The 27,446-nt window shown below is 53.3% G+C and overlaps 1 long non-coding RNA gene across 1 annotated transcript; it reads right to left on the minus strand.

Moving 5' to 3' along the window:
* Nucleotides 1-355: 355 nt before the first annotated feature.
* On the minus strand, nt 356-26,413 carry LOC108961871 (uncharacterized). The gene is made up of 3 exons (XR_001990280.3): nt 26,071-26,413; nt 5,399-5,466; nt 356-4,720 (listed from the first exon to the last, which is right to left on the minus strand). It is a non-coding gene; the product is annotated as an uncharacterized LOC108961871 (long non-coding RNA).
* Between the last annotated feature and the right edge of the window lie 1,033 nt (nt 26,414-27,446).

The following is a 27,446-nucleotide window of genomic DNA, read 5'->3' on the forward strand; positions in this document are numbered from 1 at the left end:
AGTAGCAGCCTCTCTAATCCCCGGCGAAGATCATGCTGCTCGGGCGATTATTTCATCGCGGCAAGCTGCTCCTCGGAGGAAATTCTCATTACGCTCTTCGGAGAGGCAAGGGAGGGGCGACTGTCACTCAGCTGCTCTGGAAAAAACAGAGGGATGAGCCTGCAGCATCCCCGGGCTCCGGCGCACGAGACGTGGTAGTGTTTCTAGGTCAGGCTGGTGATGCGGGACGTGAAGCCGGCAGAGATGACATCCTGGCTCTGTCACCTTCTGTTCCTCGATGGGCAGGGGTTGCACACGGGGGCCAGGTTTTCTCTGGAACAGCAGTGCTGGGGGGGGGGGGGGGAGTGGGGGTGTGAAGGGCGATGGGGAGGTGGGAACGAGCTTCTTGTGCACTCACAGGAGGGAGGAGATGTGTGTAGAGAACTGGAATCAGCTCATGGTTCCAAAACGTGTCTTTGAGAGACTGTGGGCTCAAGGCTGAAACCTGGCTGCTGGAGCCAGAGACTGTTCGAGAGCATCGGCTGCCCCAGCCCAGGGAAGGGCTGATGAGGCCACCCTCCTCCCCATGTCCCGGGCTGCTGCTCCTCTGTCCATCCCCACGAACCATGTAAACAGGCAGGAGCAGGGCCCTGTGGCACACTTTAATTAAGGGATGGAGACACTGACTTCGCCTTTCCCCAGAGGATTGCAAAAGGCCCAGGCGGGCCCCGCACTGAAGCTCACGGCCATCCCTGCTCCAACACGCGCTCTGCCCCCCACGTTACAACACAGGGCTCTGACTCACCAGTTGTTCCCAGCCCGCTGCTTCCAAGCCTGTAGACATCACAGGGATCCCTCAGATGGATGCAGGGAGTCTGTCTCCTCTGCACTCCACTGGATGGAGCTGGATCTGGTAGGCAGGACATGGCACAGTCCTTGGACCTCTGCATAGAGCCCCAGAGTGAGGACAGTGTTCTGGAGGAGTCATCCCCTGTTACTGGAGGGTGTGGGAAAGGGAGTGTGACTTCTCCAGATCCAGTGACCCCAGCAGGCAATGACACCGTGGTCCCTTGATGCTCACTGGCTTCTCTGTGGCTCTGGGAAGCCACTGCCCTATTGGGCTGAGATGTGGGGCCAAGGCAGTCCCTTTTCTGCTGCACGTGGGTGCTGTCAGGAGCCAGGGCCAGGTGGAGTGGGGCAATACACCTCAGCACTGCTGCTAATCCTGCACCTGGCTACAGGCAGATGAGGACGTGATGGGGGGACCAGGAAAGCCTCCAGATTGGGGTGCTGGCTGTTCAGGGAGCCCACAACATCAGGAATGGATCCAGCACCTCCTGGCTGCCAAGGGCCAGCACTGCTGATGTCATGACCCAGGCACCAGTACTCTCATCCCCATCTCTCCTTGCCTGTGTGTTGGAACCACCTCAACTCATTCCTGAGAGATGGCCAGACCCTCATGGCAAGGTTTAAAGGCAGGAAAGCTAATTATTGCCTTTCTCTCAAGGGAAGGGTGAGCAAGCCATTGGGGCAACATGCTCCTGGGGCCAGGGGAAGAGACCTGTGTTCCACGGTGTGGGCTCTGTGAAGCTGGAAAACAGTAGTTTCTTTTTCATTAATGTTTACTGGTCTTCCCCTGGTTTGAAGGCTGGTTGTGACTATGAGCTGTGGATCAGACCCAGAGGAAGGGCCTATGGCATGGGGTTTACACACCCACATCCTGCCCCAGGCCTGGGCCTTCGGCCAGAGACAAGGTTTCACTCCTCAGGGCTCCCATCCCACTGCTCAAATAATGCATGGAGGAGATTTAAAAGGAGAGAGGGAGGTGGGAGGGAGGAGGTGAGTCAAGACTCTCTTCCCTCCCTCCCTCTTCTCAGCACTTTGCAAGCACAGTATCTTTGTAATGTCTGCTGGAGGAGGGAAAACACCTCCTGCACATGCCCAAGGCTGGGTATGTGTTTGGGCAGGGATTGCCCCATGGTGTAGCCAGCCCCAGGTAGGTGACCCTGATTGTGCCCTACTCTCTGTCCCCCTTCCTCATGCTGTCCCCAGTAGGACACCAACCAGAGTCACCCCACAGAAGTCTCCACCCAGCCAGGGTCACCTGTCTGCCCCAAGCTGGCCCTGAAGTGTCAGTGGCTACCATCCTGCAAGGACAGCTGTGGAGAGGCAGCACTCCTTCGTCTCATCCCTCCTTGGTGTGTTAGCACACCTGGGAGAAGACGGACACCAAACGCGCACGCACACACTCACAAAACCAACCCCAAATCTGGATCAGTATCAGAGAGAATTAATTACTGGCTCATGCATATTCAGATTAGAAACTCAGCTGAACCTGGCGGCGCCTTGGGCGGCCCTGCAAAGGAGAATTCCTCTGGAGAGATATAAATCACTGCTCCCTTCTATTGCTTTCCCCATGGAGCGCTACCTCCTGGGGAAGAACTGAACCTTGATTTCCTTTTTTCCCCTCCTTCTTCTTCGTTTTCAATCTGCGCGGGGCCCCTGTAATTACAATGGGCCGCTTTAGGGCTTGAGTTATTTATTGGGTAACAGGGACACACCTACCCAGCTCCAGCCGCCAGCCTGCCCGCATGTCGCAGCTTGTCCTGCCTACCCAGCTGCGCCTGCTGTGCTGTGCCATGCTGCTTTAGCTTGAGACAGCACGGGCAGTAGCAGCAAACAGGGACCACCAGCCTTATGTGATCCACTAAAGGCACATTGGAGGTGTAGCTCCTGTGAGCAAGGGTGACAGTGACACCCTTGCTTATTGCAAAACACTGCCTTGCACGCACGTTTTGGATGCCACTGGAGCTCACACCACTTGTGAAATCTCGGCCCTATTTTATAGGTGGGTAAAGTGAAGCATGGAGCAGGGAGGTGCTTTCCTCAGGGTCATCCCCAGGGATCAGAAGAAGAACCCATCCCTCCAACCAATGGGTGGCTGGGAAAGAAGGTGCTGGCCCAAGTGCTCTGCTCAAGACTTCGGCTAGTGGGACCTGTCTCCAGTGCCTCTGCTTTGCTTCCCAGTGGGAATCATCTGCCCAGCCCCTGCTCTGCATCCCCCTGCCCAATCCCTTTCCCCCCATAGGCAGGCCTGTGCGCTCAGAGGAGACGAGCACTCGGGGCTGGAGACCACATGGCTGGAGGGAATTAAATAATTGATGGACCAGAAGTCTCAAGCAGATACCAAATCTCCAGGGGCAGCATTCGAGAGGCAAAGCAGAGCCCCAGACAAGACCCTTCTCTCTGATATTATGCCAACATATCTCATTCCTGCCTGGAGCTCCTGCTGGGCTGAAGATGTGGGGTGCTGGGGATAGGAGTGATCCTCCACTCATCTCCCGGCTTGCCCCTCGTGCTGCTGGAGCTCTGGAGGGACTGGCCTCCTTCCAGCCCAGCAGGGAGGAGCCTGGGGAAGGAGGCTGCTGCTTCTAGGCTGAAACCCTCCTGCTTGGGGTGGTTCCCATTGAACAACACCTTTGGAAGGAGTGGGCTGAGCAGGGAAGAGGAAAGAATTCTGCCAAATCAAGGTGGATGCTTGGCTCTTCCCTGTACAAGAACATGGAGCCAACAGATAGCAGCAAGCTCCACTCCAGTGAAAGAGAGAGCTCTCCTGTCACAGTTGAGCTGTGGCCTCCTTGCTGTGGGAGCACAGAAAAAATTACAGGCAAAAAGCAACTGGATAAGTTCAGCAGAGAAATTGGAAGAAGTTAAATTCAGTGGTCCCACTCCCTGTTCTGAAGGTCCCTCAGTGGCAAAGCCTCAGTGTCTGGGAGAGGATCACTGCCTAACAGTCCCTCTCCTGCTTCCTGCCCTCAGCATCATGACAGAGGTGCTGGTCACCTACTGCTGGCCCAGCCATGATGGACATCAGTGGGTCACAAGGTGAAAGGACTCCCCATGCAATAGCCATGCATCCCAGGCATCAGCCTTGCAGGGTTGCAGTGGCAAGAGGAACAGGTTTCCCCACCCAAAGCACTGCTCAAGAGCTGCAATGGGATTTGCCAGGCTGCAGCATGAAGCATCTCTCTGCATTAGACTTATTTGTCGATTTTTTATCCACCAATAAAAGCAGTGCATGACCAAATTGAATATTTAATTTAATACACACTAACCAGGAACCAGTTGGCATTGCACCCAATGGAAAATGTTTGCTGCCCTCTCTCTGATCTTTAGCAGATTTTTCATGAAAAGTTGTTGATTTTTTTGCTTGTAATTTATTCTCTTTTTTTCCTTTAGGTAATAACAATATGATCTGAAAATAACAATTTTCATTTACCAATTCAGGATTTTCATGAACAAGCTGTTTCAATAACCATTTGGACAACTATTGGGAAAAAAAAAAAAAAAAAGGAAGAGAAGAATGCATTTGAAATCCTCAAAATAGCTCCCCCCTCCACCAACTTCAGTAATTTGCAGAAGAGCAGTTCCTTAAATTTTTTCCCCCAGCATACTAGATGAAACATTTGAGAGTGTTTGAAGCTGGCAAGAACTGCATTTCTAGCTCCTGATGTCATGAAAATATAAATTGGCAGATTTTTCACGCTGGGTCAACGTGTAGCGATAAGCACAACGCCATACCTTTAGGAGCAGTATTTGTTGGTAAACAGATGGGGAGCAGCCCATAATGTCCATAGTCAATAACACACAGCCAACATGCAGTGCCGGGGTGGCTGTTGGAGCAATAAATTGACGATCTTCCTGGTAGAGCCTGGGCCATCCTGGGCTGTCACTGTTGAGCCTGTTGTGGGGAAAATACACAGTGTGGAGAATCACAATGAATAATTTAAAAGAACGTCCTTGCTCAACGTTCTTCAACTGCCCATTGACTCATTTCTGCTGCTCCTGTTTCAAGCAACTGGAGGAATCCTTCCTATTTTCCATGCCAAATATAGCAGTTTTTCCAGAAATGCTCAAACACACAAGCCAGGAAGTTTCCCTTCTCTGGGTGAGTCACTGGAAGTTCAGGCTGCATTTTCATGATTGCTTCAAGCCGATCGAAATCTGTGCTGCTGCCAAAGGAGCCGTCCAGCTCTGCTGGTGTGCGGCCTCCCTCACTGCTTGTGCAACAAAAGGAAATTAGGGAATAGACTCTGCCTTTTCTCCTTTTTTAAAAAATTTTATTTTCAATCAGTTTATTTGGCCAACTTGTCTTATGGCTGTGCAGGCTTTAGGGAGCTCGTATGGTCTAGGAGATATGTTATAAGAATGCTCCTTACACCAGTGGCTAAAAGCAAAGGGGATATGGGGGAAATGCCATCCCCATGGGGTCACAGTGTCACTCAGCTCAGCTGCAGAGCTTATGGGGTCTGTGTTGACACTCCTAGCCCCAGGATGGGAACACAGGGAAGATCCTTGCCAAGAGATTTTCTTGGGTGGCATTTCTGAGATTCTAGACAAGGACTGGGGACATCCTTACCAATCTGTATCTCAGGACTGTCCCCCACTTGTTAAGGATGCTCAGGAATCCTGCTTCAGTGGAGACACCTGTGATCGGCAGAATTTTGGAGAGAAGAGATATTTTAGCAGGATCGTTCTCTTCCTACTCCTACTTCTTTCCTTTACACCTTCCTGCATCCCTTAGCATTCATTTTAGCTACTGTCCACATTGGTTTCCAAAGAAAAGGAGCCTTTCTCCCATTTTTGCTGCTCATTCCTTTCCATTGGTTGCAAACCCATGGGAGCAATTTTAAACAAATTTGGTGGTGATGTGACGGCAAAATTCTAGATCTTCTTGCAATGTCCTGGAAACAAGTGGCTCAGCAGATGGGGGACTCACCAGAACCCACCCCAAGAGACCTGCCACTGCAGATGCCCTGTCTTCTATTAGTCAGCAGAGAATCCACACCAAGCACCACGTCTGAAGCACGGCTTTGAAATTGCAGTGTCCCCAGTGCTCCCCAGAGGTGTACCTCAGCTTTTCCCAGCTTCACTGGGTGCCCTCCTGCTCCTTCCTTAGTGGGTGTGGGACAAGCATTACTCTTGCAATACCATGCCCTGGGATTTTGGGACTGCAATCCATTTCATGGGGCTCCCATGAGGGTAAACAAGCCTGGTTTGTGTTTCCGGTGCTCTCGGGAGCTGCAGCTTTTGTGGCTGGGGGATCCCCATGGCTCCGTGGCTGCTTTTAAGGAAGAGTAACTGAGGCCAGGAGGTGTCTTGCCAGGTGGTGTGGGTTTGCTACAAAGGAACTTGTGTCTCTGGTGGGATATTTTTGGAGATCAGCAAAGCAGAACAGGTTGAAAATCCCTGTTCTAGAAACCAGCAATATTTTTTTCTTCCTCACAAGGTTTGCTCTATTGTTTTTCAGAGATGGTGCTCAGCTCTTTGCAGAGAAGCCTTGCTAACAGGCAATTCCACTTCTTGCTTTGGAAAGGCATCTCTGCTTGCCTCTGGTCTCTCCCTCCCTCCTCTGATGGAGCCTCATGGCCAGAGTTTGCTCTCACTGGCCCTGATCCAGGCAGGCACTTACACAGGTCACTGCTGCAACTCGAAAGCCAGTGGATCACTCCAAGGCTGCTCTGGGGACTAACAGGTTTTCCTGCTCTATCTCCTGAAGAAGCTGGGGAAGGAAGGGAGTGTCCAAGCTAGGCCAGAGCTGGCTCTGGTGCATGTCTCTGGGTAAGCTGTTGGAAGTGCTGGGGTAGTTACTGGCTACCCTGTGTGGCACTGCTGTCCCCAGGCACTGGCACTGCAGGATATCAAAGACACCAGAGTGGGACATGGCAGCTCCTGGTCAGTCCAGGCTGGGAGGGTGCCCACAGACAGCAGCAGACAACTTGGCAGCACCAGTGTTGGATGTCACAGCTCCGTCATGGACTGCTGGCTACTGCTGAGGAAAGTTCTTCTTTCTAATGGCCTTACTGCCTATCTCCTGTATTTCCATTCTGCCAGGGAAGACTGGAGCCAGGACTCCATTAAACTGTGACTCCCTTGGGTCCCTACAGCTTCTGCCCCACCTTGCATGTATCTCCCCATGCAGAGCCAGGCAGGCTTTGAGACACTGATAGTTCTTCCCCATATCCAGGTGACTCAGGGGATGGGGACAGAGTTTGAGGAGGACAGTGCTCACCTGCAGCAGCTCAGCTCAAGCACTTTGGCTGCCCTGGTGCAATGAGGACCCCGGCTTCTTCTGCTCCACAATGGGAACCTGGCTTAGATGCATGAAGCCCTCAGGCTGGACACTCAAAATCCACAGCTGAGAGCTGTCACAGGCTGGGCAGTGGGTGCTGCAGGATGCAGCAGACATCAGACAGCCAAGCCCCTGTGGATCTGCTGTTTATCTCCACACACACACCCTTGGTCAGGCTCTGGAAGTGTAAATCATTCTGGCCCTCCCCAGAGATGCCATGTCCACTCTGGCTGGGACAATGGGGTCCCCACCAGTGCTTTCTGCATACCCCACATATCCTGCAGCAAGCATGCCCTGACTGAGGTCTGCTCCTTTAGCACAGCCAGGGCTCTGCTCCCGTTCCCCGGCTGAACTGCACAGGCTTTGCCCCAGGATGTGAATTTGGGTGCTGGAATTTATCGGCGGCTGTTTTGGCTGTGGCTGAACTCCACCTCCGGGCAATGACATGTTGTTTCCATAGTAGCTAATGGACTGGAGATGGAAGGGGGAAACACATATCTGCGCTAAAAAGGGACTCGTGAGTAATGTGGTTTCTCCCAGCGCAGAGTAGGAACAACTTTCTAGCACTCGAGGAGCCCCTCCTTCGCCCCTCCTTCGTTGGCGTCTGTGAAGTGTCAAGGGGAGAGCGTGTGTGTGTGCAGAGCCGTGCCCGGGGCAAGAGGACAAGGGGGTTCTTGTGGGTGCTTGGAGGGCTTGGGGGGCCACGTGGTGGCTGTTCAGGGGCAGCCTGTGTGAGGAGAGGGGACACATGGCAAGCATGAGAGCTTGTGGGGAGGGCGCAGCACAAATGCTGGGGACACATAAGGAAACCACGTGTCTGTCAGGGTGTCCACACCCTGTTGTGTGCAGAGGGCAGTTCCCGGAGGAAGGCGGGAGCAGCCTGGGGCAGCCTGGCATTGTAGTGATCTGCTGGAGCTGGGGCTGTCACAGGCAGCAGTGTGGCTGGGGCGAGCCAGGCCGTGGGTGTCTGAGGGCCCTGCTCACTCATGGGATAATAAAGAGTGACAAGGACAAAATCTGGAAGATGCAAAGAGGCAGTGGGAGAGATTAGGACTCTTTGTCTCTGCTGCCCCCCTTATAAAGGCACTGGTGGGTCTTGGTGTAGAGCAGGGGGTCAGTCCTCACTCTGCTGCCAACCCACTCACAGCCTTCCACCATCCCTGAGTCCAATACCTCTCCAGGAGCAGGGAGAACTGGATTTTCCTCTGTGCCACAGCCCTGGGCTTCCCCCTGGCCAGTCGGGCACAGAACCGTGGGGCTTCCACCCTTTGACATTTCCATGGACCAAATCTACCCTTGGCATGAACACCTCCACGTGCAAACTGAAAGCAGATCCTGGGGACATCCTTGTGCCCATCTGTGGCTGGCAGCCCTGGCCGGATCCCTGCACCCTGGCTGCTGTTCCAGCATTTTTCTTCCACTTGCACGTTCCCCAGCTTGTTCGGTTGTGTAGCTCCCGCCGTGTCCGGCTCTTTGTGTTGTTTGCTGTTAAGTAAATCACTGGCAGCTCCCCAGAGCGCTGGGTAATGGCAGGATAATTCCCAGCAAGACCCTGGTAATTCACTTGAAGGAAAGCAGAGCAGAGGAAAACAGCACTATTAGCCATTATCCTGGCCTCTCAAAGGCCTCCTCGCCTGCAGAAACACCACATGGTGCGGCAGGCATGCCTGCCACAGCTCCCAGACACTGTGGGCTGTGGGAGGGCCAGGAGCAGCAGAGGATGCCAGGATTCAGCTTTCCTTTGCCGTCCTGGATGAGCAGATGAAATGTAGCTGAGTGCCTCCACCTGCCAGGGATACAAGGAGGCTCATGTCAGTCCTGGGAGAAGCACCCCAAGGACAGGAGTCAGGCAATGCAGAAGTGCCCATCAGATGGTGCAGACCACAGGATGCTCCAGCTTTGGGTCTCCCACTGAGGTCTCAAGCTGCAGGAGTGACCCTTCAGCCAGGAGTCACCAGGCACCTGCCCTGCTGCTGGCAGGGTCCGGTAGCCAGAATATGGGGGAAGACAGTCGCAATACTCTGGCTTCCATAACTCCTAGCAGCTTCTCTGGAGCTGAGGGGGCTTTGCCACCCACATCACCAAAGAGCATGTCTCTTCCAGATGGCCTTAGCCCCTTTTACACCTCCCTGTTTTTGGAAGCCCCCAATCCTGGCTGGGGCTCAGTGGAAACTAAGAGCATGGTTTCTGCTGGGGCCATGCCAGTGGTAGCTCAAACACCAACCCTGCCCCACTCTGCACCCACAGGATCTGCATCCATGAGCACATGTTCACCAGGGCTCTCCAAAAAGCTCCAGCAGTATTTCTGAGTTGCACAGGCAGGTGTGTGGCACAGTGGGGGCTCCCTCCAAAGAACCTAGAGGAGGCCTCGAGGTGACAGGCTCTTTGCAGAAGCCACTTGCTTCCTTCCAGCTCTGCAAATGGGCACTGAGCTCCTCTGCAAACCTGCCCCTGAAGTGGCTGTTGGCATTTCTGAGAGAGGCCTCTGTTTGCAGAACTGCTGAACTTTCCCCCTGAGCCTCCCAGCAGCAGGAGGGTGCCTGGAGCCACTGGCTGGCCCCCGCCTGGCTCCCCCAGCAGCACCCGGGAGGGTGAGGTGAGCTCCCGCCCCACCCGAACCCACGCTCAGAGCCCTTGGCATGCGCACACGGACAGGCACCCACACACTGAGGAATGCACACAAAGGTGCACCAGGCTGATATACGTGGATGCTTCTGATGCTTCCCATTGGCTGGCTCAAGAGCAAAGTCCTGGCTTTGCCAGCAGCAATAAAGGCTTCCAGGCCAGGCTAGTAGTAAAAGTAGTAAACTTTAAGGGGAAAGGCTTTTCTGACTGTTTCCGCAGTGCTGGCTGCCGCTGTTGCCTGACAAAGGCTTTCCCTCTGTTCACTTTATGCACATTTGGTGCTCATTAAGCATGTGGGGCTGCAGCTCCAAGTGCATGGGGCAGCTCTGCTCCCAAGCACTACAGACTGACCCACCCCCACCTTGCACTCCTGCTCCTATCCAGGTACCCCTGCCTGGCAGCCAAGTGGGATCTGGGAGACCTTCCCTAAAGTGCTATGGCTTTGGTTTCATTCCCACTTGCTCCCCAAGAGTGGCAAGTCTGTGGAGTCGTTTTAATAGTCCACATCTGCCCATGTTTCCCAGCAATGCCCCTTGCTCTGTGCATGTGCAGCAGGAAATGAATGACCACAGAAACACAGATGATTTCAGGGAGATTGGGAGCAGCCTGTCCCTCTTGGAGAAGTTGGTTGCAGCATTTGGACTGTCTGCTGAAGAGGTCCCAGAAGAGGCATTATGGTTGTCCTCAAATGCTGACAACACACACAGCATGGAGCACCCAAAGACAAGGAGAGCTTGACCTCATCTCTGTAAAGATATCAGAAGTATATCCTTTTGGAAGTCAAGGGCTTGCATCCATTTCAAAGATTCAACAATCATTTCCAGAACAGCCTCGAGGGCAAAGCATTCACTGTCATCAGCCCATGACTCCCACCCCAGAGATGCTGTATGGAAACCATAGGACATACCTGCATGGGTCACTGGAGATAAATATGGCAAAGCTGTGTGCTCTCTGCTGTCTCCTCAGCGCAAAAGTCCTCATGCCCAGGCTGCTGTGCTGCTAGGGCAGCCAGAAATGGTGGTGGGAAATGGAGGAGATGCCAGAGATGTGGCCATCTCCAGAAGGGCAAGATGAAGTCTGCCAGCTGGAGCAAAGCTTTATGAGGTATGGATCAAGGTGACAACAGAAGATGAGATTTTACTACCCCTAAGACGCCCTTCCATAACTGGGATGCCTGCTATCATCAAGCAGGAGGGAGAACCACTATCAGTGCACCGTTCATCCTCCCACCTTCTACCCGTCTCATTGGGTTAGTGGCGTTCCACCAAGTAACAAGGAAAAGGAGATTCTCTGTGTCCAGAGGTACCTCTCAGTTAATGAGATATCTCAAGACAACCTCTTGGGTTGTGTCTGAGAGGACAATGCTGGCATAGCAGAACAGAACATTCTAATGGAATTTCCCTTCAGGACCATGATCAGCCTCAGGCTGGGGTTGAGGATTTGATTGGGAGCAAGTTCTCCAAGTTGTGACCTCCAAGGAAGGCTCTGTTTGGTCTTTTGGGTTGGTGACAGTTCCAGACACGTGTCAAAGGTTTATGTATCAGAGAGGCTTCCAGGCCTTTGATGACTCTGGGCTGGGGTTAGCCACACTTTGGCTCTCTGCCCTTCACTGCTTTACACTACATATGAAGGGATCCCTTGAAGGCAGAGAGGCGGGCAGGAGGGATGAGCTGTCTCCCCAGCTCTGATATCAAGGAGCCAATTTGTTCACCTCTGGCTCTTGGTGAAGTAGGTGGAGTGCATTGCTTTTGGGAGGATCAGACCAGAAGAAATGGCTACCCCTCCCGTGTGGCTTCCTTTACACCACAGGCCCTTGTATTTTGCCCACTTACTGCTTCAATGGATGCCAAAGCAAACACCTCTTCCAGGAGGGAACCAAGTCTTGATCTGAAGATAAACCCATAGAGTCTCATTAGCTGGTTGGTTCTGGTGATTAATCATGCATCTTGTGGAGGAAGCATGATAATTTCTCATGTGAGTTTACCCTGGCTTTAGAATTTGGCCTTTGGTTTGTTGCCTATATGAAAGCATTTAGCATTGAAATGGAGGTAATTAGGCTCCTGAGAGAGTTTTAATTTAAAAAACTTTAACTCCCAGTTAAGGGTTTTGTCAGCATAAAGAAAAGGGTCAAAGGACCCCAGATGAAGAAGATGATGGACAATTTTGTTAATGGAGCAATAAAATGATAAATCTCTTGATGTGTAAAGGTGCTAGATTAAAATGGGTGTAGAAGGAGCAATAAGGATATTTTAGCATTGCCTATTCTCATAACATGTTAACAAAGTCAGGCTGTATGAACATCACCTTCCTTGAGACACTTGTGAGATCAAGCACCGATAACGATACGCAAAGTGGCTCTAATGCTTCGACTAAGGAGGAACTGATAGGAGTGTGAAGTTAGCCACAGAGAGAGGTATCCAAGGTATGTGCTGTGGGATACCTGCTTGGAGTAGGTTGAGATGAATATGTACGTTTGAATTGCTGTAGGGGATCAAAGGGCGTGTCTGAGGGTTTTGTTTCCCAGGGTGAGGTCTCCAAAACCTGTGGTGGATCTTTCCTCTGCCAAGCCAGAGAGATTGGGAACATGATGAGAAAAGGTTGGAGGTTTAACTTTGATAGAACACATCCCTCATGTCCTCATGTCGGCAGCAGGCTGAGGAGTTTGTCTTGTCGGTTTATCCTCTGTAAATGTTTGGTGTTGTCTACAACAACTGAAATTAGCTTTCCCGTGGCCTTAGGAAAGCACTCATACACCTCTTAATCTCTTTTTCATTTAGATAACCAGACTAGGCATGTGTGCTCTTGCTCTCTCCCATGCTCAGGCTTCATTGCAGTGATTCTTTTCTGCCTCTTCTCCCATGTTTCATCTCCATTAAAAACAAAACAAGACAAAACAAAACAAAATTGAACTGAACTGAACTGAAAACCATAGACATGACTTGCATCAGCCATGTCATTACTCTCCATTCAAACATCCAAAACCTGTGCTACTCTTTGCACTCCCGTATCACAGCAGGAGCTCTGCTTGAGTTGTTTGCTCTGACCATCTCAATCCATCTCCATTTTCATCCTACCACTTGGTAACTGAAGTCCACAGTTTGCTCCTTCCTCCTTGCATTTGACTTGCTAAGATGTTTTGTTTGAATGGGTTGAGTTCTCCAAAGTAACAAACCACTGAGCAGGACTGTGATGTTCTTATCTCACTCCCCATCCTTTCGCCATGCGCCAGCCGCCAGCTGTGAGAAGGATTCAGGAGCATCCACCTATCCATGGGGAAGATTCCTGTGTATCAACAGAGGTCATCTATTCCTGAGGCTCACCTGTAGCCAACTCTTCCAGGAAACACTTTATCCTATCGCATCTCAGAGTTCTCAGGCAAAATGTTCACGAGAACAATGTTGTGGTCATACAGTGACCTTCACACAGTAAACCCAAACATTGTTGCCACAAAAACTGGGCAATTCATTATTTGTATTCTGTTAGCTCTGTGTTGGTTAATGTTCAGATTTTCTTCCACTCTTTTGCATGATGCCAGGTTAACAGGTCTGTTATCCAGTGATCTCATTTGCCTTTTTTAGAAATTCTGGCAAAACATTAGCATTTCTCTGATCTTCTTGCAAATAAGGATTAGTAGGGCAGGACACCTCTGCCAGCTCTCCAAGGCTTGTGAGTTTACTCCTGTATGCGTGCTAATATCTCTAAGCTCTAAGCTTCCAGTGGTCTATATGATATCTCATCTGATACAAGTATATCCCCTCCTGGAATTACTTACTGAGCACATCAGCTTTTATGTATCACTATCAGTTTAACCATCTCATGATGTTAGATGGAGACTGTATCAATGCTGTTGCTTCTTTTCTTCTCCATCTACCTGCACTTCTCTTCTGTTGTCCTCACCCTCGTCCTGTATGGTCTTTTTTGCTTGTTTTATTTTAGCATTTGTAATCAACATCTTGAATTTCCATTTTAATGACTGATTTTTAGTCAGTCCTTCTTCCCTTCCACTTGTCATCTATAGCTCTTTGGTTTCCAATGTACCACTGAATTAGAACGGGCTTGTAGCCAGACCCATTTCCTCTCTGTTTGCACAGTATGCCACATATGAAAAACTCTTTCTGAAGAGCTCACAATATTTTCTCACATTTTTTCTAAATTATTCCTCCCATTCTGAATTCCTCTTCTCCTTTCACCTTTGGAAAAATTAACCCTATGGAGCATCACACTTAAATATCCCAGAACAGCTTTTTTTTTTGCCCAGAACAAGCAGAAACAGGTCAACCAATCAGGACAACTCCTGCCTTAGAGCCCAGCAATTAATTCATCTGTATCTGTCATAACGAGGTCCAAAGTCACTTTATTTTGTGTCCTGTGTGGTACCTTTCATGTCAGATTATTACCTACAGTTTCAGCAACCTTCATTCTTTTTTTTTTTAACTAGTAGATGTGCCAGACCTTCAAGATGGTCTTCACCCTGGTGTAATTTCTCTGAACAATCCAGTAGGTTGTTCACCATTCTGCTGTGTGTTAACATCAACAAAGACTTACCAGACAACTTCAAAATTCCACCTGGCCTCACAGCTATATCCCTTCTTCCAGGAGAAACCACAGCAGGTCCTATAGCTCCTGGGCTATTTAAGCATCTCTGTTTAGTTTTTAGCTCTCAGCCCCAGACTTTAATTCTCCTTCTATAAAGTATAATCTTTCTTCTCCAAGTGCCTGTGGCACCATCTGTCTTAGTGCCCAGAGGGTCCCAAATCCATGAGGTCCTCAGGGTGTCTCAGTGTTGGATAAGATGCCCTGGGCACCTTGTGGCACAGGGAGCAGGAAGTGTGTGTAGTGTTTAACACCCACCTGGCAGGACTGTGGGGCAAGAAAAGGAACAAGCAAAAGGTGTCATTTACAGGAGAAATCACTCAGCTGGCAAAGGATGTGTGGGAACCTCATAGCCCTGCAGCCAAGAGGCCAAGGTGATGGGTTCTCAGCTGGAGCTACAGGCAGTCAGCCAGGGGGATGAAGGCTAGGGAAAGGAAAAGCCCAGAGCATCTCCTGGCATCTCAGGAAGATCAGGGGAGCAGAGAGGAGCGGAGCATCCTCCCCTCTCCCCTTGTGTGCAGGCAGTCGGGAATCTTCTGATTTAGATGCCAGCCTGGCTAGGCTCAGTGTGCCTTGGCTTGTCAGGAAAGGCTGGCAGTCCAGGGCTGAGGGTTGTCTTCTGCAAACAGAGATGGCAGTTTGGGGCTCTAGAGTCCACGTGTGGGACAGTCTCTTGTCCTTCTATGGGATCCTTCTGCTTTGGGGTCTAACAGCCCTCCCTCCCCCCTCCAGTGTGTCCCCAAGGACTTTTGCAAAGTTTCTTGAACAGAAAAATTTTCTGACAGCAGTAGTGTAAGGAAAACCACAACAAATATTTTCTGTGTCCCAGCCCTGGGAGGGGGACAGGAGGATGAAGAGGGTCACAGAGGTGAGAGGGCTCTTGTTTGGGGTAACACACAACCTCGCTGTGACACCAGTCCTTGTCCTCCCAAGCGCTGCCTTCTGCAAAGTGGCTTTTCCCATGGTGTCCTCTGTCACCCCAGTGCTGTCCCCAGGAGACCTTTCTCATTCCTGAGCAAAGCTGGTAACTCCTGGCCTTCAGGCTGCCAGCCAGAGGCTTGCCAAGCCGCCTGGGCACTCAGGTGAGTGTGGTCTAGCAGGATGCTTTCTCTCTCCCTGCACTATGCACTTCATTGCTGGGGAAGGTGAGAAACACAATGCGGAGCCAGCAAAGCCAGGCTGGAAACAACTGCATCCATAAAATCTGGCAGCCAGGTATACCAGCTTCCCCCAGGCAGCCCTGCATGGGCACCAGGCTGTGGCATTAGAGGAGAGATCAAGCTGCTGGTAATCAGCTCAGGGCTCAGGCCATCAGGATTAGGACAGAGTCTGAGGGCACAGTGCCAGCTCCTCATCCTCTTGTTTTGGTTCCTTCCCCGGTGTTTCCTTCCCGTAGGCAGCAGGGACCGGTGGCATCAGACAGCAGCAGGAGCAGCTCTGAGGGACTGCAGAGTGTACCGTGCCATGACACCGATCCATCTCACTACAATCTGCAGCTAATTCTTAATCTGGCCATGAGCTTTGGGGATTTCCCAGCGCTGACACACTCTACAATTTCAGAAGCATCTGAATTACAGCACCGATCATTCCTCTGCATGAGCACAGCCTCTGTCCCTGCAGCAGAAGGAGGTGGTTTATAGCCTAGATCCTATGTCACAGGCCTCCCCTAAATCCACCTCCTTTGTGTATCCCAGCTTCCCAGAGAGGTTCAGCTGGAGGCAGTTATTTTTATGGTCTATTTCTTGGTCCTTTGCTCATGCAATGAAAATGAGCAACTTGGAAGCCAGATGGGACAGGTATTCCTCAGGAGGAGCAACTGCTTCCTTTTAGGAACCAAAAAAAAAAAGAAAAAAAACCCCCCACAAACACCAAACCAAACAAAAGAATCCCAAAAAATCATATTAGCTTTTAATTTTTCTCGCTCTAGACTGAACAAGAAGGGAAGCAGGACAGTCCAGACATCTGTCTCCATCACTACCCCATGGCTGCCAGCCTGGATGTCTCAGATGTGCAGGGAGCAGTGCAGGAGGAGGAACCACAGGATGGACCATGGTCCTCTCATCTCTGCCCCTCTCAGCATAGAGATGTCTGAGCTTTTGTCCCTAACAGACTTCCACGGATTTTTATTCCTGCTGTGGGGAGTCGTGCAGAGAGCCCTTGAGTGACCTACACCACCTATTTTGCTTCTCCATCTTCAGTCTTAATTTGCTGCCCCAATGCCTTTTCTGTTGGAGGCAGCAGGAACTGTCACCCCTCCTCACCTTTTCCCTGACACTTGGGATAGTAGTTTAACCTTCTATCATCTCCCCTTGGTGTCTCTTCATCCATGTGGACATCACAGCTGTTCCCTCCACAAACATCCTTGAAGTGCCACTCTGAGCCTCATCCAGCTCTGGAGGATCCTTAGGAAATATGAAGGCTGGAGTGGCAGGGGCAGGACCTGCCAAGGGCAGGGATGCAAGATGTCCTTGTCCTTCATGGGGCAGGGATGCAGGGAAGCAAGGATGCAAGCTGCCAGCCACCTCACCCTTTACGGGGCAGAGATGCAGAGATTCAGAGATGCAGGGATGCAGGGATGCAGGGATGCAGGGATGCAGGGAAGGAGGGATGCAGGGAAGCAGGAATACAAAACCACCTCACCCTCTGCTGGGCAGTGGCAGGGCTCTTGTTTCGGGAGGCAGTGGGGTTTGCTGTGGACTTTGGGAACCGGCCCCCTGTCCCCGTCTCCTGTCCCCAGTCCCCTGTCCCCCGTCCCCTGTCCCCGTCCCCTGTCCCCCGTCCCCTGTCCCTTGTCCCCCCCGCCCCATGCCGCCGCTCGCAAGCGTGGAGCGGGGCGCCCTCTGCCGCGAGAGAGAGGCACTGCCGGGAGCGGGCAGGCGGGGGGCGGAGGGGCGGGGGCGAGGCGGCCACCCCCGAGCCTCTCACCCCGCTCTCGGCAGCCTCGTTACGACAGCAGGGTAGGCAGCAAGGCAGAATCCCCCCTTCCCTCCACTTGGAAAGTCTGGATCCCACTTCTCCTGCACACCCCCAGCTCCCCATTCCCAACCGAGGATGCTGTGACAAGCCCCCAGTTAGTGTCCTCCGCCATGCAGGGCGCAGCACCCTGCTGTGGAGCGGGAGCTTTCCCTCCAGGGGAAGGAGGAGAAACGTGTTTGTGCTCCCCAGCTTTTCCTCAAAGGCTCTTTTCAAGCAGCGGCTCCCAAGTGAGAGGTGCTTTGCGGCGTGTCTGGGCTCGTGGGTTTGGCTGCCGAGGACTTTTCCAAGTGCTTTTTGTCTTTGTGGCTCCTTCCCCTGCAACCCGCCTCTCCCGACTCTTCTGCAGTCTCTGTCTCTTTCTGGTCCTTTCTCAGAGGAAGTCGTGCCTCCTTCCAAGCATTCCCAAGCTGCTTTATGCACCCTGTTTTGGCAAACTGGCTCCAGCAAAGCTGGCAGCAGTGAGCTGAAACATCACAACATCCAGCTGGCTGTTCTCCTCTGCTGCCGGAGGGTCCTGCATGTCCCTTGTGTGTCCCCGGTCCCTTTTTTGAACCTGAACGCGGCCGTGGATTTGTACTCAGGCCCCAAGCTCCAAACCCGGGCTTGAAGAAGCATCCCCTGCGGCTGCCTCCGCTTCCCCAGGGGAACGTCTGGCAGAGCCCGACACCAGCCAGGGGCTGATTTATGCCGCCGCCTGAAATAAAGCGTTGCCCGTCCTGCTCTTCACGCTGGGTGAGCCAAGCCCGTTCAAAAACCAGTTTCAGGACGAAACTTCTGTGATCCCTTGGTGTGAACCAGGCCTAGGCAGACAGGTATGGGGGAACACTGCACCCCTGGGCAGGGCATGGGAGAGGTGCTCACAGCGCGGGCATAACAGGGATGGGGGCAGCTGTGGGGCAGATGCCCTGATTCTGCAAGGCACCACGGCCAGGGGCTCCCTGTGTCTGGCTAAGAAGAAGGGGAGCAAAGGAGTTTTTAGTAAGTCCTCACCATCTGGGCAGATCTGGGGTCACTGCTCCAGGGGTGCAGCACCCCATGGTGGGAAATGGCACAGGACAGCAACTCCCCTGTTCGTGCCACACACTGGGTACTTGGAGCAGGGACCCATCTGCCCCAAATCACAGCCAGGACTTACGTGTCCGTCCCCTTTGTGCTCACGGCCCCAAAGTGATGTCCACTGTCCCCGCAGCAATCTCCTGCCCTTTCCCCACCCCCACCCCAGCTCCAACATGCCCTTTGGGGAAGGAGGCGGTGGTCTTTGTGTCCCTTTAAGACGCGGCGATGCTTTGCCAACGCCAGCTGCTCCCCAGCCACACACGCTCCCCTACAATGCCCTTTTCATGCGCAGCGGCCGTCTGAGCAGTGAAATGCCCCTTCAGAGCCGCGCCGTGCCCGTGCCAGCTGTGACTCTCGCAATGCGGGTGCTCTCTCAGCATGGCACAGCGTCCTTGCCAGCTCCGGCGAGAGCGATGCCAGCGAATGTCCCCGGCCCGCGGCAGCTCTCCCTCGGGGCAAACACGGCACCGGCAAAAGTCGCTGGGTAGCGCAGCTGTCCCGGTCCTCCCGGCATCCCCAGGGATGCGGGTGCTGGTCTCTTTTCCCCGGCACTGAATGCCCGATTCTACTCCAGGTCACCCGGCAGCGCTGCAGTCATAAATCCTGGCCACCTGCCCTCAAGGGCCAGCACAAATGCTGCCTCGTTAGGTTTAGCGAATAAAGCAATAACAACAAGAGAAGAAAAGCGAGCTAATCCCCGAGTGCTGGCGCTGGGCTTTGAGGTGCCATATTGCACCAGGGAGAAGCAGCGAGGCAGCCGGGCAGCGGGGAGCCCACAGCCATATGGAACCGACCTCGGGTCTGCTGGGAATTACAGCAGTGATATTTCCAGGGAGAAAGCCGGTGTCCCAGGCCTGGCTGGTTTATTTGCAGAATAAAACCTCCAGAGAGGCAAGGCAGCACATCCCCAAGTGTTGGGAAGAGGAAGAAATGGGTTCAGGAAGAGAAGCAGCATCACAGGAGATGCCTGTGGGGTTGGAGGGGTGGGTGTGAGACCCCCTGCCTGCTGCTGTGGGAAGAAGGGTGTAAAACCAAGAGCAAGGCATCTCTAAGGGCACCTCTCAAAATGTAGAATGTGACTGTCTTTAATGCCTCACAACCTAATTTTTCCCCATTAGAATCTCTCCCTAGCCCAAATACCAGAGCACTTCCAGCCTGACACACCCCACCCCAGCTCTCCTCCCAGCCACAGTCCCTCCGCAGTGTGGTGGCGTCGTGCCAAGTGTCACAGTGAGTGGATTGTCCCATGGAGCATGCAACTGCCTTGCTTCCCAAGGGATTCCTGCAGTTGTGGGGAACAGGTCCCATGGGTGATCCTGCTGTCACACCACTGTGCCTTGCTGCCCTGACCATGGCTCCCCTGGACAGCTGGGCTAAAGTCCATGTGAATGTTGCACCCCAGTGGAACAGGATCAGGTTTGCAGAGAAACTCCAGCTGGCCAGGGATGGGTTCTCCAGGCGCAATGGTTGCTTGGACATTTTTGGGAGGACGGTCCCTTCCTTAGTATCCTCTCCAAAGTCTTCCAGATGTGATCAGCCCGGGGTCTGCACCCATCCAGGCTGGGACTTCTACACTGAATGTCACCCAACGTGAAGCCATGTCCTGATCATATGCTCCTGCCTTCCTCTCTGTCACCATTACATCACCCTGGGCAAGTATGATGGGGCCCACACCCCTTGCTGCCAAGAGCTGTGTTCATGTCCAGGCTAGGAAGCAGAGCATCCTTAACTAGTTGGTCAAGGTGGAGTCACGTATGTTTGTGAAAAGGACTGGGGTGTCCCAGCAAAGAAAAGCCGCTCTGCCCTTACAGAGACCAGTCCTGGTGGAAACACCCCTTGGTACAATGTGACAGTGGGTGCTGGGACTCATTGGCCAGTCTTTGGTGCCATGAGCACCAGTGAATGTGGGCACAAAAAGCCAAAAGGAGGCTGTTATGTTGTGACTGTCTAGCAGGGTGTTTGGTGAGCTGGAGGCCGGGGCTCTTCATCTCTCACGGGCATATTTCCTGAGGAGAAGTGCGTGCTCACCACTTTCTGCTGAGCTGCAGCCCAGGTTGGGTATGAATAATGTATCAGATAACAGGCGATCGATGTGTCTCACCCGGACAGACTCCTCTCCCCCAGCCTTCCCCCAGAGCCTCTCTCATTCTGCATGGCTGGACCTGTGCCCCTTGTCTCTCGTTTGCTGGTGGCATCACACACGGACAGTTGGGACCCAGCCCAGCAGATGAGTAGAGTCAGAGGCGCCAGCAGTGACAGCCAGGCATGGGACCAGTTCCGTGGATCATTTCATATTGCATTTCCAGGGAAAAATTTGGCAGGTACAGGATCTTCCACCCCACCAGGGATTTCCCTGTGAGGCAGAGCTCAACAGCAGCAATTGGTAACTCCCCTCCACAGAAGCAGGGATGGGAGTCTCATATCCAATAACCTCAGCTGTGGGGCTGGGGACCTGGGGATGCACGACCAGCTCTGGAGAAAAAGAAGGTAGGGTCAGCCCATGAGGAGCTGCATGTGATTTGTGGATGGAAGACCAGTTTCTTGCCACTGCCAGGCCATTTGCTATGGGGACAAAGGAGTGATTTTTATTGCATGCACTCCTTGAATGTTGTGTCACTTGCCAGAGCTCCCCAGCGAGTGGAAATGGGGCACAAGCCTTCTCAAAAGCCTCCTGAGAGGATGCTGCTAAAGCCTAATGAAATTTGAAGCTAAGGGAGCCGAGCCAGGAGCAGGAGTAAGGGCTGAGACAATCTTGAGCAAAGGGGGATTGGCAGAGGTGGATGCAGATAAGGAACAGCTGCTCTTGGTGGGGTGTGTCTGAGCACACATGCCTGGTATTTGCAAATTCAGACTGATTTATCCTGCCTCCAGGACTTTGGCCAAACAACATCTTGGCAGGAATTTCTTGGTAAGATGTAGAGACAGCTCTGGCCTTGGCAAGGCCAACAGTGAACCTTTCAGAGAGACCGAGACCAAGAGAGTCTCTGATCACTTAGACTTCCAGTGGGATGCAGGCACCAGGGCTCCAAGCATCCTCCTCCTGTCCTACACCAGCAAATTTGTGGGGCTCCCGCAGCACCTCGTGGGTAGCTCCCAGCCAGTGAGGAGGACAGCTGGATACTCCCAAGCCTTAGACTTCTGCACTTCAGCTGGTTCCCATTGCATTTCCAGGTCACTCTGGGACAGCGTCACCTCTGTCAATCACCCACACAGCCTTCGTTGAATTACAGATTCACCTGAATGCTGTCAGATACCCCATCCCCTTTTATCTTCTTCAGGAGCTCAGCATCTGGCTCAGCATCTCAAGTTCTCTGTTCCTGAAATGTTTTGGGATCACACCATTACCAGCAGGGCCAAGACTTGATCTCTTGGCAACACTGGAGATTAGCTCCAAGGCCTTGAATTGACAACAGAAAGAGAGGCAGAGGCTGCTCGGAACTGTTTCCAACTGGGCCAGGAACACAGTCGGCAGAGGATGTAATCCCTCCCCAGGGATGCCACTGTGATCACAGAAGAATTATGGATAGACAAAGCTTACAACCTCCAAGGGTGAGAGCCAGTTCTCAGGACATCACAGCCACATAACCTGATCATGCCAGTGACAAGGGACCATAGAGCCAAGTTTGGGCAGCCACACTGATCTGTCACTCCTAAATACTTCCTGTTGTTCCTAGGTGCCCAATGACAATCCCATAACCCCACTGATTCAGAGCCAGGATCAAAATCTACTGCCTCACTCCCTTCCAGGGACTCTCCTGCCTCATCCCATTATGCCTGCACAACTTAACCCACTGTCTGCTCTTCCCAGCTGATGCTGCTTTGCTCCAAGTTTCTGAGAGCTTTGGCTCACTCCCTCTCCTTCTCCCCTCTCTTGGGGGAAGGTAGTTCCCAAAGTGCTTAGAGCAGCGAGGCCAGAAAACCAGGGCACTTCTCCAGCTCACCTAATTGTTGGTTACTGTCCCTCTCCCTCGGTGCCTAATTAAGTGGAGCAGGAGGAAAGCCCAGGAGAAGCTGCGGAAGGCACAGGAACACGTGTGCACATTACGGAGAAGCTGATGAATGTCCTCATCCACACTGCTTCAAAAACAACAGGAGAGTGATGCCAGGGATCAAGCAGGAGCAGTGACTGGACCTTGTGTCTAGACCTGGATGCACACCTGTGATGTGACAAATGCTTCACACATGCTTGTTGCTAAGTGATCTGCAAGACAGCTGTCAGGTTTAGAGCAGAGAAGAGAGCTCATCCCAGAGGGGCTGCACTAGGGAGCAGGACCAGGGCTGGTGGCCAGGCTCCCTCCTGGGCTCCAGCTCTTGCTGATCTCGCACCCCAAACTTCAAACCACCCCCTTTATATTAAATTTTTGTCATGGATTCTTGAACCCAGTCCCAGGAGTGCATGGGACATGAAAGACCATCTTGAAACTGATTTCCTGGCTGCCTCAGCCTTGTAATCCCTTAGAACAGTGGGTGGAGTTAGATGCTGGTCCAGGGTCTGACTGAAAACCCTTGAACAGACCTGACTCTTTCTCCAATAGTTTAGGGAGGATTTCAGAAGAGCTATTTCAGCTTTGAATCCTTGCATCAAATTTATTACAAGCCAGGGCTGCCTGAACAAGCACCTGGCTGCCGTGTGTTGAAGGGGAGGAATCCCACTCCATCAGTTCAACATCTGCAAAGCTGCAGTCCCTGGGACAACATCACTGCAAGCAGGGAGGAGCTGAGCTGGTGATAGAGAGAAGCCCGTCCCAAACTCGATGCCAGCCCAGCTCCTTGCTGCAACACTGCATTCCCGTGCTTCAGCAGCTCTGGTTCAGCTCCTGCTCTCAGCTGAGGACAAGACGCCAGACTGCTGGATTCACCCGTGGTGTCCCCATGGAGGCGGGGCACGTGTGTGTGTGGCACTGAGCAGGGGAGCCTTGCCTGACACATGCCCGAGCCCACAAGGGCACTGAAGGCAGGATCCCGAGCACCAGCAGCACGTGGTGCTGGCATGCTGGAGCCACGTCTGCCTCATGCTTGGTTGTAGCCTTTGGCTCTCCTCCTGCTGCCTGCCAGTGCATTTCTCCTGATGACAAACAGTCCCTTGATGTTACCAAGGATCATGATGCTGTTACTCTTCTTGCTGAAAGAAGCAATAAGGGCTGGGGTGGGGTCAGGCCTTTCTGGCTCCACATCTCCTTCCCGCCGCCAGCCTGGCCCCACAGGGCTGCTCCGATGGGCGGCGAAGCAAACTGGCCAGGACCCTGTTTCATAAAATAGGGGGCTACACAGCAAAACTGGAACAAACACTAGCGGGGGCGTTTGCTTTGCCAGGATGCTCCAGCCAGCTCCAGGCAAAAAGTTGGAGCAGCCAAACTTTCCCTGCTCAATATTTGTGTTTGTTTTATCCGCGTTGCCTGGGCTGTAGTGAGAGATTTATCTCCAAGAGAGAAAAGGCAGCTGGATTTGGTGGCATAAGTCTCCTTTGGGATCCAGCCCATTTTGGGTCATGCATGGCTAAGGGTGAGCTTAATGTGGATGGCCTGAGCTGAGCTACTTCCAACAGCCTTGGGAAAGTCTAAGCAGCAAGGCAAGCCCTGGGGATGGACAGGGAATCCCAAAGCAACATGCCATCCTTCCCTGCCTGCATCCCTACCCAAGCAGAGCCCAGGACCCTTCAAACACCCAGTGCCCACCATGCCTTGTCCCACTTGCGCCAGTGCTGGCAGCCTGGAGACCTGTGGTAGCCACTGAGTTCTCAGGTGCACTTCTGAGCAGTACATGGGCACTGTGACAGGGCTGTGTGGGTTTAAATACCCGTCAATCTCGTTAAAGCCTGGGTTTTAACAAGTTGTGAGCACAATGCTGTGTCATCATTAGCACTGTCTGTCGAGGAGCCCCAAGCACTGCTAACCCAGACTGCTCAGCTCTGGGGTTAATTCCAAAGCCAGCCAGCCACAATCCCTCTATGGTTTTACCTACCTGCAAAGGAACAGCAGAAATCCAGAGTCAGGTAAGGTTCCATAAAAGAAAAGATAAATCAAAGAAACCGAGCCAGGATGCAGCCTGTGTATGATGTAGCCTTATTTTTTTTCTATATACCCACTGATCTTCAAGATGGACTTGCCACAGCTGGGTCTGCCCCTCTACGAAGAGCCTCAGGAGCCAGCTTGCCCTTGGTGTGGGTCCCTCACAGTGGGCAGATGAGCCCTTTGGAAACCAGTACAGGGGCTGGAGGGCAAGAGCAGTGCTGAGGCCTCCTGGATCCTGGCTTTGAATTAGAACTTTTTTTTTGTAGGTGAGCAGTCTTGACACAGGTGCCAGCCTGACTTCTGTGCCTCAGTTTCCCCCTTCCCCCTGCCAGAGGATACCAGCTGCCCAGGAAGAGTCTGACAATTCCAGCAGAAGATGTGTGGAGAGGGGAAGAGGCCATAGCATCCAACTCCATATCCACTGGCATTGCCAGGGGAAATTCTACCTGAGGGCATGAGACGACAGCCACAGTGCACGACTTTGAGAGTGGAGTCACTGAGTTAATTTGCCTTTCCAATTAACAACAAGAAAAGTCATTACTGAACTGCTCATGGCTCTCTGTCCTGACACACTGTTGCCCAGGGCCTGGAGCTTGGCAGTGGAGCAAAGAGGATGGGCTGGGGGCCCAGGTGAGGCATTCACCCCCTGCCCTGTGAACAAAGCCCAGTGCAAGAGAAATTCACAGTGCACGAGGGGATTGGGATTGCTGCTCCCAGAGGCACTTGCATTCCTGCCTGTGCCAGGACCCCTCACTTCCCCACTGAGTCCTCCCCTTCCTACAGCCATTCCCACAGCATCCATGCTGTCTGAGCAGGGCCTTGGAGCTGCCCTGCCCTGCACGTACCTGCACCTGCACAACTCCCAGCTGCACCCCAAAATTTATTACAGGAAAACTGATCAGGAACACTTTGGACTCAAGAGTAGGACAGAGAAGTGCCAAGGCTGAAGCATGATGAGGCTGGAATTTTTTCCCATCAGGGATTTAGCAAGGTTTTTCTCTCTGTAGCTGGGTCAATCCCATGCAGAGACTGTGAAGGTATGGTAACTCTGGGCCAAACATGCAGCTACTGAAAAGGTGTGACACACTACTGTGAGCATCCCTGTCCTGACATCCTAAACACTAAATGTTCTCCATCAGATGCACTGAGCCCCAGAATATCCCCCTTCTGCCAGTGCCCTTTAAAGCAGCTTTGTTGGGGCTGGAAACACCTTCCAACGGGTGGGACAGGGTGAAGAGAGTTGTTCTCTCACCCACCACCCTGCGGGGCGCAGCCAACAGCAGCTCCCTCCACCGTGCCAGTGCTGGTGTCAGCAAAGGCATGTTCTCCTCCAGCCGCAGGGGCTGGCAGCCCGCAGGGGCCCGGCCTGTCTGCAACCCTGAGCAGGACGGGATGGGATGGGGATGGGGGCCAGCATCCCGGACAAAAGAGCTGGATTATTCGGTACAAGCATACCCCCTGCCGACGAGCTGGAAAAACACAGCTCTCCGGACAACACACCCTCCCCCCGAAAAACCAACCAAACCCAAACCAGCTACAACCATGGGATGGAACAGGGAGCGGGGGGGCTGGGGCAGCCCGGAGGTGAAGCCCGGCGGCTGGAGAGGAGCCGGGCACCGGCAAGGGGTTGGAGCCGGGAGTCACCCACAACAGGAGTGAAACACCCGCCCACCCCGTCTCGCCAGGCCCGGCACTTACAAGTTTTTTCCTCAAGAGGTTTGCGGTTTCCAGCCCTTCCCACCTGGTCCTTCCGCGCTGCACCCGGGACCCCTCTGAGCCCCCCCAGCCCCGCAGGCGGGAGGAGCCGGCGGGGCCGTGTCCGGGGCATCCCCGGGGCTGTTTTTTCCGATGCTTGCGGCTGGATTGCACTTTCCCCTCCGCTGTTTGCTTTTCTTTTTCCTTTTTCTTTTTTTTTTTTTTTTTTTTTTTTTTTTTTGGTTGTTGTTTAATTCTGCTCCCCCCGCTGCGCGGCTCCCCCCGCAGTGCTGCCCGCCCCGCCAATCCGGGCCCTGCGGGGCTGGGGGGCTCCGGCAGCGGCTTTAAAAGCGGAGCCCTTTGTGCGCCGGAGCCCGCCGGAGCCCCGCACCGGCAGCTGCCGGCGCCGGACCGGGATGTGCCGTGCTGTGCCGTGCTGTGCCGTGCCGTGCCGTGCCGTGCCGTGCCGTGCCGCCGGCAGCCGCCGCCGCCGCCGGGAGGAGCCCTGGACCTCGCTGCACCGGCAGCCCCGGGACCCGAGCATCCCCCTCGGCAGGTATTTCATCCTCCCCCCCTGCACCCCAATAAACGTGCCCGGCTTGCCCCGCTCGCCGATTTGCCGGGTCTGGCCTGGTCGGTTTTATTATTTATTTACTTCTTTTTTTATTTCCTTTTTTTTTTTTTATTATACCCGTCTTCCTTCTTCCCTCCCTCGCACCCGCTGGGTTGGGATGGTGGGGCTTACGGTGCTGTGTTGATGGCACCGGAGCAGGCTGAGGTGACAGGGCTGCTGGAGCCGGGATACTGCCCGCTGGTGGATGTGTCGGGGCTCGCTGGGGACAGCTCAGTGTCACTGCTGCTGAGGGTGGGGTGAGCACAGAGCGGCTCCGTCGAGTCTGGCATTGTACGGTGTCTCGAGGGAGTGGGATCAGCACTACGGGTTGCTGCTGCCCCGCGGTGGGTGCTCTGTGGGCACCTCCAGACTCTTCCCAGTGCCTATGGGCAGAACTTTCCCAAACCCTTGTCACCAAGTAGTATCACGAGCAGTGCCAGCAGGCAGCGACTGCAGCCATGCCCTGTCCTCAGCCAGCCCTGCTGAGCTGGGACCTGCCTGCATCCCTGCAGCCCCCAGCTCAGCCCTGCCCCACCTCTGCTTTTTGGCAAAAGCTCTGCTGCGGTCCCAAAGCTGTGCCGTGTCCTTGGAAGCAGAAAGGTTCCTCCTGGGGTGAGCAGTGGTGGCTGGAGCCAGCTAACAGCACCACAGGCACTGGATCTGGGCTGTCATTTCCCGTCCTTGTCCCTGACTTCCTGGCCCCTGGCCTGGGCTGGGGAGGATACACTGGGGGGTCAGGCTGGAGCTGGGAGACTGGGGAGTGGGT

Source organism: Serinus canaria, chromosome 9, assembly GCF_022539315.1.
Source record: "Serinus canaria isolate serCan28SL12 chromosome 9, serCan2020, whole genome shotgun sequence".
Classification (NCBI taxonomy): Eukaryota; Metazoa; Chordata; class Aves; order Passeriformes; family Fringillidae; genus Serinus; species Serinus canaria.